Here is a 5699-nt window from a genome sequence, read left to right as displayed (position 1 = left end):
TTTTTTTCTTTAAGTTTTAGGGGGGAGGTTGGTATTTTTTTAAGGTACAGCTAGAATTCTATAGACAGCAATTATGAAGTGGAGTGTTCTATGGTGGCATTGTGTTCACAATAAAATTTCTAGGTAATTTTAGACTTTAAGAAAAATAATTAGCATGTATGTCAAAAATTAAAAATAAGCAGTTGAAAAGAAATATAATAGTATTTAAGGCAATATAGAGGAATGAGGAGAATATATAGAAAAATATAATTGAGAAATGATAGGAAAAGAAGCAAACAAAAAAAAAGATGATAAACAGGAAACACAAAATAGGATGGTGGAAATAAGTCCAAATAGGTCAGAAATCACATAAAATGTAAGTTGATTAAATTCACCTATGAAAAAAATCTTCAAAACAATTAAAAGCCAGTTTCCTGTTGTTTACAAGATACATACCTAAAACAGTTGAAATAGAAAAATATCCCCTCCCCCACAATTATAACCATAAAAAGCTAGTATAATAATATCATCAATGTCAAATGTTGAAGCAAGGAACGTTAATAGGAATAAAGAGGATTGCAGTTTCTGCAAAAAATAAAGAAGTAATTAAAAAGATACAGATCTCCAAGAAAAGACGAAGCAATTTGAAGATGAAGGAGTTGGAAGATATGGAGTTACATTACCATTATGTTGCCTCCAGTTATATAGAGATATTTTTTAGCAGCTGAAAAATTTGTACAAAAATATACTCACAACACATTTGCAATGCTACTACTAATGTATTTTGTGCTTTCAAAAAATTCATTTTAATTTTTTTGTTATTTTAATTTTAATTTTTATGTAGTTTGTTTTTAGGTAACATTTCACTTTATTTTTCTGCCAATTTACATTAGAATGACAATGGATACTTAACACATTTTTATAAGTTTATATTTTTATTTGATGTTCTGAATTGAAATGTTACTAATTTTTTATTTGTGATGTATTGAACACTTAATTTTACTTGTTAAAACATGAATTAAGGATTTTAGAAAATAAAATAACCAGTATTAATACTAATGTTTCTATATTATATAAGTATTGAAAAACACATACTATCATTTTGCTTTAATGATGTATTTCTTCTAGTTAGCATGGGACTGCTTATGGAAGGAGTCAACAAATGTTTTATTATTTGTAAATATCTTCTTCTTGGACATTAAAAGACATTTAAGAAGTAGACATGATTTCTCTTTAAATGTGATACCAATTTTATTGGTGTCCCATTTTGGCACACATTTTTAGTCTAGTTATATTTTTGGGCCAACTTCAATGAGTGTCTTAATGCCTGTTGTTACTATTTACACATTAATGCCAACTTCCATTCTCCATTGAAAGACTTATTTGAATGCATACTTTTCATTTGGACCATACATTTATTTAACTAAAAAAGTAAAAAGTATACATTGATCACTTAGTATATAAATAGTCACTGCTAGACACTGTGGATCATGTTGAACAGGACAAGCTCCTGCCCTCAAAGAGCTTACATTCAAGTGTAGGTGTGGCAATTAAGTTCGTGAACTTGTTGCAATGGTCTTGCTAACCTTTTTTTGATATCAGAGGGATTATTCATTATGAATTTGTACCAACTGGACAAACAGTTAACCAAATTTACTATTTGGAAGTTCTGAAAAGTCTGCATGAAAAAGTTAGACAACCTGAACTTTTCACGATTCGTGGCTCTTGCATCACGACAATGCACCAGCTCACACGGCACTGTCTGTGAGTGAATTTTTAGTCAGTAAACAAATAACTGTATTGGAACACCCTCCCTACTCACCTGATCTGACCCCCAACGACTTCTTTCTTTACCGGAAGATAAAGAAAATATTGAAAGGAAGACATTTTGATGACATTCAGGACATCAAGGGAAATATGACAGCTCTGACGGCCATTCCAGAAAAAGAGTTCCAAAATTGCTTTGAAGGGTGAACTGGGTGCTGGCATCGGTGCATAGCTTCCCAAGGGGAGTACTTCAAAGGTGACCGAAGTGATATTCAGCAGTGAGGTATGTAGCCACTTTTTCTAGGATGATTTTGCAAACTTAATTGGTCAATCTCGTACAGTAAATGATTAGTGAAATCAGAAAATTCTACATTCATTAGAACCAAGAAGGAAGTAAACAGGATGATGTGAGAAATGATTTTGGGAGGTAAGTACATTTGAGCTGAGACCTGAGTTCTGGCAATGAGCCAGTTGAGTATAGATCTGTCCAGAGGAAATACATTCCAATAGAAGGAAGAGTAAGTGCAAAGACCCTGAGGCCGGAAAGAACTTCAGCAAACATAAAGGAGGCAAGTGGGGCTAGAGTGTAGAGAACAAGATGGGGCTGGGCCGGGGGGAAGGACGATTGTTAAAGATGAAGTTAGGTAGGCAGGAGTAAAATCATTCGGTGCTTTGTAGACCATGGTAAGGATTTTGAATGTTATTATTATTTTTTTAATGTTTGGGTTTCTTTGTCTTGTTTTGAAGATATTGTTGGGGAATTGGGGGAGGGGAACAGCCAAGTTGTTGTCCTTCAATCTTAGTTGTGGAGGGTGCAACTATCTCAGCTCCAAGTCCAATCACGCTGCTCAGCTCAAGGTGCTGTGCTTAATTAGTTGCGGGTAGTCGTAGCCACTATCCCATGTGGGAGTTGAACCAGCAGCCTCGTTGTTAAGAGCGCACGCTCTATCCCCTGAGCTACCCGGGTGGCAGCTCAGCTCAAGGTGCTGAGTTCAGTCTTTTTTTTTTTTTTTTTTTTCCCACCATCTCGAACAGGCAACCTTGTTGTTAAGAACACATGCTTTCACCAGCTGAGCCATCCTGCCACCTGTTGGCAGCTCAGCTCAGGTGCAGNCAGCTCACGTTGGCTGCCAGTCACTCCGGTAGCTCACGGCCGCCCACTGCAGCTTCACTGCAGCCTACGCCATCGCTGGTGACTCATGGCAGCCCAGCTCCAGTTCGAGCTGTTGTTTCACCATCTTAGCTGTAGAGGGCAGTGTCACTGGCCCTGATGTGGGATCCAAACCAGGGACCTGCTGCTCAGAGCTGGCATCCCAAGCCAACTCTTAACCAACGCGCCACTCTGCCGGCCCTGATTTAGTGTTCTTATACATTGTGAAATGATTACCAGAATCAGTATAATTAACACATCTATCATCTCACATAGTTACCTTTGTGTTTGGTGAGAACACCTAAAATCTACTCAGCACATTTCAAGTATACAATACAGTATTATTAACTCTAATCACCATGCTGTACATTAGATCCTCAGAGCTTAGTCATCTTAAAATTGAAAGTTTGTACACTTTAACCAACATCTTCCCATTTCTCTTACTCTTCAGTCCCTAGCAACCAATATGCTACTTTTTGGTTTTATGAGTTAGACTTTTTTAGATTCTACATATAAGTGAGATCATACAGTATTTGTCTTTCTGTGTCTGGCTTATTTCACTTAGTATAATGTCCTCCAGGTTCATCTATGTTGCTGTAAATGACAGGATTTCCTTTTTAGGCTGAATAATATATTCCATTGTGTGTGTGTGTGTGATTTTCTTTATTATTCACCTCTTGATGGACATTTAGGTCGTTTGCATATCTTGACTATTGTGCGTAATGCTACAATAAACATGGAGAAATCTTTTCAAGATAGTGATTTCGTTTCCTTTGGATATACATGTATAACCAACACAGGAAGCTTGTTCTTTTTTTTAGTGCTCTTCAGTTTTTCACAAGGATTTAGCACTTCCTCTAAAGCAGTGTTTTAGAAACTTTAAGTAATTTAAGCTCTGACTTATCTCTCTTATAGGTTGTCCGATTTGTTGGTGTATAATTGTTCATAGTAGTCTCTTATGATCTTTGGTATTTCTGTGGTATCAGTTGTAACTTCTGTTTCAGTTTTAATTTTATCTGAGCCCTCTGTTTCATCATTGGTTAGTCTATCTAAATGTTTGTCATAGGTACAGAGAACAGATGGATGGTTACCAGAGGGGAAAAGGGTTGGGAGGTGAGCAAAAGGGATGAAGGGGGTCAGTTGTATGGTGAATGGTTAGTAACTAGACTTTTGAAGGTGATCACTTTGTAGAATATACAGATATTGAATCATAATGTCTTATACCTGAAACTTATATAATGACATTGTTAGAACAGTTTAGGCATTTTAACTTTGGTGGCATTTTTAGTCCTAATATTAGTCAATTTTTCCAATAGCCAAATGGCACTGCTTCTTTCATTTAAATGTCTCAGTGCCCATTCCCCATATTTTGGCTGTATTTTGCTTATTGACTATTATGCCGTTTTTTTCTTAAAAACAAAAACTGGTATTGACTATAAAAGAGTTTTCCCATAGCCAGCTTATTTTTATCTCACTTGTTTATTCAGAGTATCTTTCAACTTGTTCTTTAGGTTACCTCCTTGGTCAGTTCCTAGAATTTACCCCATTTAAATGTGAGATTTCTTAGGCGTTAATTAAGCTGCTGCTTGAAGCAGTTGAATAGAGGTCATTGCACCCCACCCTTCCTTTGACTTTTGTCTTTTGCTGAAACAGTAACATAAACAATATTTTTTTCTTCTTAGAAAGAAATGACAGGTACATATAGCAGTAGATAGTAGTAATGATCACTGTAGGTTCTGTGTCATTTAAATATTTTCTTTTAAGTAACAGAAAACCTAATTTAAATTGTCTTAATAAAAAGAGGACTTTATTGATACCTGTATTTGAAAAACAGTTCAGAGTTAATATGAGCTTCATATGGGGTTTAATCAAGGAGTGGCTGTCTTTCTCTGCCTGCCTTACTCTGTGTGCTTCCTGTATGTGTGTGCATGCACACATATATATATGAAATATACATGTCAAAATGATGAAAGCAACTTTAAATGTCATGTTTATGCCATATTTTCAGAAAAAAAGAGAATGTATTGCTCTAGCATTCTAAGCAAAGAGTCTTATTGGACTGGCCACATGTCCATGTCTAAATAAACCACTACAGCTAGGGAAATGTAATATGTTATATGGCTTAAAATAACCAGGGCTGACCTCTTCAAAGCATATGGGCAGCAAAGAGTTAATAGTGTTGGGTACTAATAGGACAGAACGGCATAGGAACGGCTTCTAAGTAGGCAACTAATCATGTCCACTACAGTGGCACTGGGCATCCGAGGGAATGAAAAACACATAGTTGGCTTTAGATTAAAGCAGTACATTTAGTTCATGTTTTAGTATGTGGCAATTATTGATAAAATGTAAAATGTGAAAATCAAAAGTATGTAGTCAGAACAATAAATTAGCTAAACATCTCTATATAGTAGAAGGACAAAGTGATGAGTGGAGCTCTAGTTGTTCTGGAAGTGGGCAGTGGCAGCCAAGAATGTGGCTCCTGCAGGGTAGTAAAGATTAAAAGAGCTCCACACAAGACAAGACTGGAGTAAGGTTATGGCTTAAGTCAGGGTGTTGGGTACATATTCTCTAAGCATACAAGGAAGCCAAATAAAACTGCTCTTGACTGCTGCCAGAATCTAATGGCTTAAAGAAGCTGGAGCTAGCAAGGTGCGAGGATACAGTCTCACAGAAACTAAACCAAACTTTTGACTCAGTGACTGGATCTGTAATAGCCACATTGTCACATAGAGACAAGAGCTCAAACTTACCTTGTCTAAGACCTGGTTCTGAACTGCATTCCCAGATGGCAGGGCAGAGA

General features: G+C 36.4%; 1 protein-coding gene across 4 annotated transcripts in view; it reads left to right on the top strand.

Annotated features, from left to right (window-relative positions):
• Window positions 1-5699, top strand: part of ANKRD46 (ankyrin repeat domain 46) — a 52645-nt gene that overhangs the window by 21177 nt on the left and 25769 nt on the right. The window contains exon 1 of one of the 4 annotated variants that reach the window (XM_019642567.1): window positions 1987-2029. The exons of the other annotated variants lie outside the window; for them this stretch is intronic. The gene's annotated coding sequence lies outside the window, so the exon portion shown is untranslated. Of the gene's footprint in view, window positions 1-1986; window positions 2030-5699 lie in introns of those variants that run through there. 4 annotated transcript variants of the gene reach the window in all.

This window comes from Hipposideros armiger, unplaced genomic scaffold, assembly GCF_001890085.2.
Source record: "Hipposideros armiger isolate ML-2016 unplaced genomic scaffold, ASM189008v1 scaffold_70, whole genome shotgun sequence".
Lineage (NCBI taxonomy): Eukaryota > Metazoa > Chordata > Mammalia > Chiroptera > Hipposideridae > Hipposideros > Hipposideros armiger.
Note: the sequence above shows the minus strand (reverse complement) of the source record. Positions and strands in the feature narration are given on the sequence as shown.